Source organism: Parus major, chromosome 5, assembly GCF_001522545.3.
Source record: "Parus major isolate Abel chromosome 5, Parus_major1.1, whole genome shotgun sequence".
NCBI classification, from domain to species: domain Eukaryota; kingdom Metazoa; phylum Chordata; class Aves; order Passeriformes; family Paridae; genus Parus; species Parus major.
The window spans coordinates 39220497-39230795 of NC_031774.1; positions in this window are offsets into that span (position 1 = coordinate 39220497).

Below are 10299 nucleotides of genomic sequence, written 5' to 3' on the forward strand. Positions count from 1 at the left end.
GAAAAATACCAGGTTAGGTATCAGGAAAGGCTTAAGTATTAGTGTGTCTAAAGGCAACTCTTTCAAATAATTCCCAAATAAGACAAGCTGTGACTTCAGTGGTATTTTTAAAAGAAAAATTCTGAACTGAATTCTTAATGTAACCATCCAGAGAGACTTTCACATGTCAAAAGTAATGTGAAAAATACTCAGGAATTAAAAAAGTAAACACTCTTGTGTAGGCTTTGCACATGACAGCAAGAAGATTTTATTGTGTAGGAAGCCTGAAGTCTTTTTATTATTCTATGACAGTGATGATTAAATGTTGAAAGGTTTTGTTACTAGAGGCTGTATTTCTTCAAGGTCTAATTTTAATTATTTTTAACTTTTCAGATATTTAGCATTTTTATCTGTCTGTTCTTAGACCTTTCCTACTTATACATTGAGAGTAAGTGCAAGAACACTGGAGAGGAAATACCAAGACAATAGAGAGCTTGGATTTCTAATTTGAAACACAAAACTAATTTCAGCTGTAGCTATGGAGCCATGATTTCTGAATTATATTATCCTCATATCACCTGGTAAGAATAAAAAGAGGACATCTATGTGCAGCAACACTATCTATTTCAAAGATATTGTCGTGATAGATTTAACGGAGAGTACCAAACCAGGTTCCCCACTGAAAATAATACTTAATGAATTCTTCCAGACTGACATATTTTTTTCAACTCAGAACAACCTTGCTGATTGTTTGAAGATTAACATAAAGAACATTCCTTCCTGCAACTCATCAGAATGACCAGCATCTAACAAACGGCATAATGAATATTAGCTCTTGTATATCAACAGCGCAGCTGAATGCTCCCAGTTCTTGGAGGAGGCTTGGCAGCAAAGGCAGCAGTTAGATGGGATGTTTATTGGATGTCTTCCACCAGCTGCACTGCGTGGTGGCTTGACTGTTAGATTATAAATATTTCCCCTTGTGAAAAAGGGAAGTTGGCTGGATGAACACTGATTCAGCAGGACATATTCATAGCCTCGGCAGAGATTGGTGTGTAAGAAAGCAGGAATGGGAAGCATTGAATTAGGCCTGGGAAGTCCCCTCTCTCCACAGGCACATGAGCAGAGCACTTATCTCTGGAAACTAGTCAGCATGGCACGTGGGCAATAGGAATATTAATAACTCCTCTACAGCAAGATTTCTGGCGGCAGGGTGGCTCACCCAAACCACAGCCTCCATGGCCATTTGGTGCAGATGGGCAACTTCTGCATTGAGGAGTTCCTTCTGCAAAGGCAAACTGAGCTACTGGGCTGGGTGGGGTGCAGGGGGCACCCCAAAACCCAGGGGAGAGGTACTTTGGAGATACCACTTTGCTCACTGTTGGCCATAGGCAGCAAGTCCCTAAATCACTCCTAAGCATCGTACCCAAGGCCAGTGGGCCATGTGAGCCTTGCCAGTGTGCCTGTCTCAGTGAGCACCACAGACGTGGCTGGCCACTGCAACATCTGATATGGAGAGTATCAGTGAACAGGCCTTTTGGAGAGCTGCACAAGGAACACATTCTAGCTGGAGGGAATGGAAGAATACCTGGTGAAGATGGATAGGATGTGTAATCGCAGGTTCTCATCCATCTTGCACCATGGGTATGAAGGCTAATGAGGATCAAGTGGTAAGAGCAAAGTGGAAATTTCCTTTGCCCTGCTGAAGCCTTCCCCAGAGGTGTCAGAATAGTGGGATAGCTCTGGAGTTTGTCTCAGTGCTGGCTTTGTGCAAGTGTCTCTGACTCACCAGGGCAATTCTGGACCAGGGGGTTTTCCAGGAGGCAGGGGCTGAAATCCCCAGGGATGTTGGTCTAGACAGGGTGCTCTTCCCTTTGACCTCATTGAGGGCCTCAGCTTCCCCTTTATGCAAGTAACAACTGCTGCCAGGGCAGCTTATTTTGAGCTACAGAACAGTTACGAAAGAGAAATATGCTGAGGGTTTGAGGAAAAAGATGCTCCTGTTCTAAGTATCCTTTTCAGACCACAGTTGTGCCAGGACACTCATTACTGCTGCTCACAGGAAACAATTTTTATTCGTGACAACTAAAGAGACTCAAACAGCCTGAGAATGGCTCTTTGCCTGACACTGGACAAGAGCTCAGAGCTTGTAGAATGATCTCCATTTCCCCCAGGATAATCAGAGGGAAATCCCAGTCATTAAGTCTTCTGTCAAGTGTTGACGTAAGAGGGATTGCAATTTAATCCTGCTTCCCATTCATCTCATCCCAGCAGAGATTCCGCTGGTAAAACCAGTCCTCCAACAGCCTCAGGAAAATCCCAGACCGTATCACAATGCTCTCCTGCCCTTTCCTACAACAAATATGCCCTGATATTTCATGTGCATGTGTTACACCTTCCAATCCTCAAGAGCTGATTTGTAGAAGGCACAGACAAGGTGTGAGCAGTGGAAGCACAAAATGCTTACAATATTCTGGGCCATGGAGATGTGTGACCCTCTCTCCACTTTCACAGCAGCTTGTCCCTGGCTGCCTCAGCTGCCTTTGGTGTCTCATAACTCTTCAGCAACAACCAGACTGGCTTGAGCAGGGCTGACTTGTGGCTTGTGGGGAAAGGACAGGTTTTGTGGCTCCTCCTAGCCTGTCCCATCCTTGCTGGCCCTTTCCACTTCTGTCTTCTCTCTCAGAGGCTTTCTGCTACAAATAAACAAGCAATTTCAGTGGAATGAAAGAACCTGGGCAGCCAGAAGATGAATGTCCCCTGCCTAGTGGCAGGAGCTTTGCCTGCACGTGGGGTCACTGTCATGGGCAGCACCCAGCAGGACCCACTGGGATTAGCACTGCAGGGGTATGAGGCTGCACTGAGTTGGGCAGTGAGGAGTTTGTGGCTGGGGGAGTCACACAGACCTTGGTAGCAACCAGGGAATCTGGATTTTGCTGTACAGTCCTTTTATTCCGATCACATTTTCTGAACTGCCTCACTGAATACACAACACCAGTCTGTGTCACTCCAGGCACTTCATATCCCATGGAATTATCATTGGCCAAAGGAGAAGATAATAGATTATACAGGGGACACACCAGGTGTTCTGCACCCTATGGTGGACATTTGGATTGCAGCAGGGCAATTCCTCAGAAACTAGTGAGATAGCAGTCATCAATGGATACTCAGCAAACAATGTCCCCAAAGATATGCAAGCAACTTCCAGCTGGTCTTGCAGGCTGAGGGCAGGACTGAGTGAGGAGGGACCTCACCATGTGACACAGATATTCCTCCTCTCATCCAGCCACTTTGCTCCTGTTGTGCTTTCACCTCCAGGAACTCATGGGGAAGATGAACAGGCTTCATTTGTTCTGAGTGGTTTGGGGTTTGGCTTTTTTTTTTGAGCCCAGCATGAGGAACTGCTCCTGTGGCTGCCTCACTCACCTCTGGCCATGCTGATATATATATATATATATATATCAGTGATTCCTGTCTCCAGGATCTGTCTGGGGTCTGAGCCAACTCTCCAAAAGGAGACATATTCAGCACTGTCATATGACAGAGGTGAAGGGAGAAGGTGGCAAAGGTCATGGGGACACAGCATATAATACCTTCACAAGTGGGCACATGCTCCTCAGGATAGGAAAACATTTTTAAACCTTTTGTCTTTTGTTGTTGTTTTTCCATAAATAAGGAAAACCACAGAAATTTTCTCAAGGGCTCTTGTTATCTTTAGTGTTTGACATTATATTAACTTGCTCCCCTTCACAAGTCTTCAACTTGTCAGCTGAATGAGGATGGAGTACATTAGGCCCAGAATTCAGGATGGGACACCTGAATACAGACACACAGACATCAGGGAAAGTTGTGCCCAAAGTCACAGAGCAGAGCAATGTCACAGAATAACAGATTACCATATTCCTGGCTCCTCTCCTCTGTTCAGACCAGGCAAAAAATATCAAAGCCAACACATTTAAAAGAGAAGTTAAGACATTTTCATCTGTGTGTGCTTTGGACAATGACACTATTATTTTTACCTAGTAATCAGAAGCTTTGAGCAATTGAGATTTCTCATGTCAGCAGGGAAAATCTCAGACCTAATCTGTGTGTCTATACAGGAGTGTGAATGACTGTTTTCCAGATTTTTTTCTAGGCTTTTCTTCTGGATTTATTTTCCTCTTCTTTTTTCTTTTCTTAAAGGGTCTGAGTCAGCTTTTCACCTCCTTTCAGTACTACACAGCCTATGGCTCTACCAGCAAAGTCAGCAGACAAGGGGAGTCGGCCAGCTCCACAGGTCACCTCCCAGGGGACAGCAGCAGCTCTGGGTTCCAACCCACAGAAGCAAGTTTGCTAGAAAGCTCTGGCTAGTATTCCTATTCCAGCACTCCTCTGCTCAGAAGTTCGGCCACTGTGAATGCAGAGCCTTGAGAGAAGCCCTGCTCCGCCCACGGTGGTGTCCATGCTGGAAAAGCGAGGGTCAGCGCAGCGCTGAAGCTCAGCTTGCGTGTGAGCGCTCTGCCTGCATTCCCAAAAGGCAGCGATGAGGCATGGAGCCGTCCCCGTGAGCCTTCGGCAGCCGTGCTCCCCCCTGCCGCCTCCTCTTCCACACATCTATCCCCTGCGGCCACACACCAGCCTTGCTGACAGATCTTACTTGAAAGCTCTGGCAGGCTGTGCCACTAATGGCAGAGCTCTGAGCCGGCTCCCTCCGTCTCCCTGGAGTCCCTGCGCAGACGTAGGTGCACGTCACGGCCTGCTCTAATTTTATCCGTGTTTGATGGAAGAGACGAACTGAGCAGCAGGGAGGCAGCTATTTTGGTTTTCTCTGTGGCGGTGGGTTATATAAAGCATCTTGCCGTGACCCGCGTCGCTTGGGAGCCGCTTTGCTTTCAGCCGCTACAAAGCAGAGGCTCGGACACCGGCGGCAGCCGACACCTCCGTGCGGCTGCGTGGGCCAGGTGTGCCGTGTGTGTGTGTGCCGTGTGTGCCGTGTGTGCGTGCGTCCCGAGACTGTGTCAAACAGATTCAGGGGCGAACATCCATAGCGAGAGACCGGCTCTCCTCCTTGCAGTGCAGTGTGACACATATTCAGGGCTTTCACCCGTTCCAGCGCCAGCAGGTCATATGCGCTCCCCCAGCAGCACAGCGGGCGCGGGCACAAGCGGGCAGCTCGGGATGTGCAAGCTTTGGCCGCCGCAGAGCACTGCCGCTCTCATCTCACCCGGGCAAGAGGAGCGGCTCCATTAGGTGGCAGCAGCCACAGCAGGAGGAGGCTGCTCTCCCGGTGGGACCTGAGCGGGTGTGCAGAAGGCCCGTGGAGACACAGAGGTTTCTGACAGGGCTAGGCAAGCACTGGCACTGGGTGCTGGGAAGCTTGTTGTCATCGGCTGCAGGAGATGTGTGGGGGCTCTTGCCCTAGCTACCTGTGGTTCCTGCTGCTCTGGGGTACCTCTGCCTGACGCCGGCCGAGCCGCTGTGACAGCCCAGGGGCCGGTCCCTCGGCTGGCCTCCCGCACGTAAGGCACTCGGTGGTAAGCGGCCGTGGGATCCTGTCCCGTGCTGGCTGACCGCAGCGCCCAGCGCCCGCGCAATGCCCATTTCCCAACTACGGGCAACGGGGGCATTACGCAGGGCTTCTCGCCCATGTGGGCTGTGGCTCCTTCCACGCCTGGCGCTCACGGGTGGTGTATTCGTCAGCGATACTCCGGTTCTTGGTCCCAAGCTAGCGAGGCAGGTCAGCGAGCTTTGGGCTTGCCGGCTTGGGAATTTTTTTGGCAAGAGGCAGCATTACCAGAACTCCTTTCTGTGTCTGACATAGGAAGAGTCTGACAACATCTGGGTAAGGTACTAGAGCCCACAGCCTAGAGGGAGTTTTAGGGAATGCCTCTTGCTTTTGTTTCTTGTACAAGCAAGTAAATTTAATAGCACAAGCTAAAGTAATTAGGACGTGTCACGATGTTGACTGGCACCTCCCTGCTTCTCCAGTCTCTGGGTACTTCTTACCCTGTGCTCAGCTCTCCTGCTGACTCATGTCAAAGCCGCCTTCTCGCTAATGACCAAGGGTCAGGCTAGGACCCAGCCTGCTCCGTGGCTCTCCTCGCTCCCACGCAGTTCCCGCTGGGCCTCCCGCCGTGGCACCGGCAGGACGCACCCACTTCCTAAAGAGTCACCTCCTGGGAACACCGCCGAGCCTCTGCGGTGGCCACGGCATCCGACTCCCGCCCCCTCCGGGCATGTGCCTGCCTGAATGCCCATACCTTCTGTCTGGCTGCTCCCGAGGAGGCACTCTGTGGCGGTGGCTGGGTGAGGGAAAACCCGCAGGACAAGGGGGCTGTGGTCCATGTGCAACCACCAGCCCACCCACCCAATCTGCAACTGGCTGGGCTGGGAGAACTACATCCTTGGGATGTTCCCAACAGGACCCATATCTGTCTTCCTCATGCATCCCCCACTGGTGCCAGGAGCCCCAGCCCCCCTCAGCACACCACCGCATCCCCTTTGCTGGCACGATCCCCGGGGAAAGCGGCGGGCGCAAAAGGCATGCCGGAGGAGGGCCGGGTGTGCGTGCAGGAGCGTGCATATGTGCACGTCAGGCAGAAGGAAGCGGGGTTGTGAGTGCTGGAGGCGTTGTGAGCGCCAGGCACAGGCTGACAGGCAAGGGCTGCCGCTCCCGTAGGAAGATAAACTGTTTCACAACAGTCACGATCGCAGTGAGTAGCTCACTCCAGAGTGCTCCTTCTTGCTAGGGAGGGAGAGAATAATCAGAGCCGAGGAGTGTAGGATACGGGGGAGCATCCCAAAGATTATGCGAGTGTGTGCGGAGGGAGAGTATTTGTGTGGAGGGTGCAGCAGCTCTGTAAGCCCCTACAGAAGGAGTGCGGACACAGGAGAGAAGTAATGCTATTGCATAGTAATGCAGTAACTCAGCCCCCTCCAGTAACGATGTGGAATGCTGCCCGGGGGCAGAGGTCACTAAACCTGCCAGAACTGGCACCAGAGCAAAAAAGAAATCCACAAAGAAACTGAAATACTTCAGGGAGCAAAAATGTTATAGACTTGGAATATACTGGAATGGGAGAGCAGCCAACTAGCCACCTCTCAGTTCGGCAGAAAAGTGCAAATATATTCAAATATTGTGTGAAAGGACAAGCCCTCCTGCAGGAGCTCAGCTCCAGCTCTCCTTTATTAGTGCAGCAATTCAGTAAAGATATGCCCCAGGCTTGGACTCGGAGACTCTGCTGATAACTGGAGCCCTGTTAGATTGAAGTCACCTCTGTGGCCATGCTTACCCTTTTTTGGTGCTGAGGCTGTTTGAAGTGGTGTAAGCAATAGTAACTCCACAGAGCTCACTCAGATCCTCCCTGTTGTGCCAGTGCAAAGCTGTACACAACTGCCTGGCAAACCAGATCCAGGAGCTGTTCTAGCAGAGGACCCATCATCTTTTGTCTTTTTGGGCTTAATTGCCTTCCAGCACAGCTCATTGCAAGGTTCCTGAGCAGCACTGTACACCCCGGCTTGGCTTGGAAGGTGCTGGCTCTGCCTCCCAGATTTGAATCAGCTGATATACAGAGAGCTGGATAGCTGCCAGCACCACACCCTGTGTCGTGCCAGCACAGGTGAATGCCCATCCACCCAAATTGCAGCTCTGCTGCAATGCAAGCTGAGCTGCCGTAGGCTGGCTTTTCCCATTCCTCCTGGCATGGGACCCAGCCTTCTCCATTCACTGGCTGACTCCTGACTCTGTTCTCAACCAGTTTACCATGATAAAATGGCAGAGGACAGATTGACAAAAGACAGAAAAGGGTTTTCTCTTGGGACAGCACAAGAGGGCAACTCCCCACCCCACAGCTGAGAACTGGACCTGGCAAGCAGTGGGAATGGGGTCCCCCAGTGGGGAGGGTACCCCGGCAGTTTAGCCCATGGCAAGCCTGAGCAGCAAGTGGCCTCAGCTGACCTTCAACCTGCTGAAATAAAGTGTTCTGTTTCCATCCAGGTCAGCTCTCTGAACTGGCTTGTCACATGTCTACATGCTCCTATGTCTAGTGTAAATAAATTAAGTACATGACTCGAGCAGGAGGGGACTAGGAGCACCACAGGGCTATCTTCCCACCCCACTCACATCTCAGCTGTCCAGCTGCTTGCTCTTGTCCAACAGCATCACTCAGCAGGGCCTGTGTGACACAGGGCAGGACAGATTTGGGATGGAGCAGGAGGAGCAGGGCAGATGCACTTCTGGGTGTTGAACTCTGTCCTCTGCTCTGCTAGTCCTTCCCTGTCCTCTGCCCCACTGTTCCCTCCCTTCCTGCAGGTGAGGTCCTGTAGTAGACAGGGTGGCAACTCAGTGGCAGCCCTGGCTGGCAGGATATGGCACTGAAAATATCCAATTGACTGAGATGAGGCATGAGCAAATGAGGAGGACACAGGGTTAATTGTTCACTGTTGCTCCCTGCAGCTCAGGAGCTGTGAGCCCCTGTGCTAGCAGTACTCTCGCCTGTGCCCTGGGATGGGATGGGGCCAGAGGGCTGGCAGCCTGTTTTGGGATGAGGGAAGCAGCATGAATAATTGGAGTAATTAGCGGCATTTTTCCTTTCATGTAAACATGAAACATGGAGGACAAGCCCTCATACCATGGGCACCAGCTGCCTGGATGCATCAGGAGCATCCCCCCTGTGTGGGTGTCAGTTAGCAGGCACTGCCCGGGGCAAAGGCTGTGGGAGGGTACACGTCCTGGTGGGACATCCCTCCATCCCTGGCAGGTGACTCTGCATTGCAGCCCCAAACCCCAGGCGCGGTTCATGCCTTTGACCACCTACCCACACTTTCCCACACGGCCAGCGGTCTCCGGGAGCAGGTGACCGGGTACCCACGGAATGCGGGGAGCTGCCGTGACCGTGCGGAAAGCCTTTTCTCACGCCCGCTGATTACCTTCCCAAACACCGGCACTTCAGGCTTGCCCTTGAGAAGCAAACACTAATTTCAGCCGCGCCCTTTCCTGCCCTGGGGCTGCAGGGCGAGGGTATCCTCAACGTACACCGTGTTCCCCACCGACGGGTGTGGGACAGGAACTAGCCCTCGTAAAATCGCCCGGATTGAACCTGCTGCCCTCAGCCTGCCAAACTAAACAGAGCTGATGTAAAGCAAACAGCAATGACAACAGCCTGGCTGCTGGCGAGGGTTGGGCAAGCAGCTGGTTTCCAGTTTGCTGGCCTCAGCAGATGGCGGCGGGAACAGTCGCTGGGAGTTCCCACCCCGCAGGCACCAGGCTCAGCGGTCGAGGCCGGGGCGGCCCCGAGGTTCCCTCCTCTCCCATCTGCCAGCAGCTCCTGCGCAACCCCCAGTGCAAAGACAGCTTTTGGGATTTCAGGGAGGCACCCAGCCGGCCCTGGCAAGGGGAAACCGGGGATGACGGTGGGCGAGTCCCTCTGCCAGCCGTTCTCCTCGTCCGGTGTTTCACCTAGAAGAGCTCTGGCCGCCACGCATTGTAAGGGAGGAAGCTGATGTCAGAGAGAAAGACGCCCGAAGGAACACCCAAAGGCCGGCTACCGGGGAGGAAACTGCACCAGGAGCGGGGCTCTTTGGAGCAGCCCCTGCTGCCCCGGAATGCTCCGGGAGGAGCATTTGGTCTGTCTGGCCTCTTCTGGGCACCCCCGCTGCTGGTGACAGGAGCATGGATAGCACTGTGTGGTCTGCTGCTCTTGGCAGAGCAGGCTCTTCAGAGGATGATGCTGGGAGATCAGGCCACTCTTCCAAGAGATGGACCAGAAAACACTGCAACATCTGTGGTTCACGTCTTAATTTCTTTTTGCTTGTTTCACAGCTGGATTTCTCAGGTTTGCTGGACATGCACTTTACATCCACACTCCACTCAGCAACTTGGATGATGGACACAGCACACCTGTGCTGGGAGTGCTCAGCCAGTACCTGCAGCAGGGCAAGAGCTCACGTGCACTTCTCTCAGACTATGTGGCCTGCCCATCCATCCATCCATCCATCCATCCCGGCTGTTCCTGCAGCTGGACTGTTTACACTGCTGGCCAGGCTCCTCAGTGCAGAGGCCTGCACCACTGATCCCAGTTAAAAATAAACCCTCCTTTTCAGCGGCATTATTTTTAACCCTGAGCCCTGCTCGGGTTACCAGCCCGCGCCCTCCCGGCGCACGGCGGAGGGGCGCCCAGCAGCTACAAGCCGCCCGTGGGGCTGCCGGCTGGAGGGACTCAGCTGACCCACAGTCCCCACACCGCTGTCCTCCCGCCCGCGGGGATCCTGGGCTGCGCGGCTGCCCGGGCCCGGTCGGGCCAAGGTGCCCCGCCGCCAGCCGCGTGGGCAGGACGCCGGGAC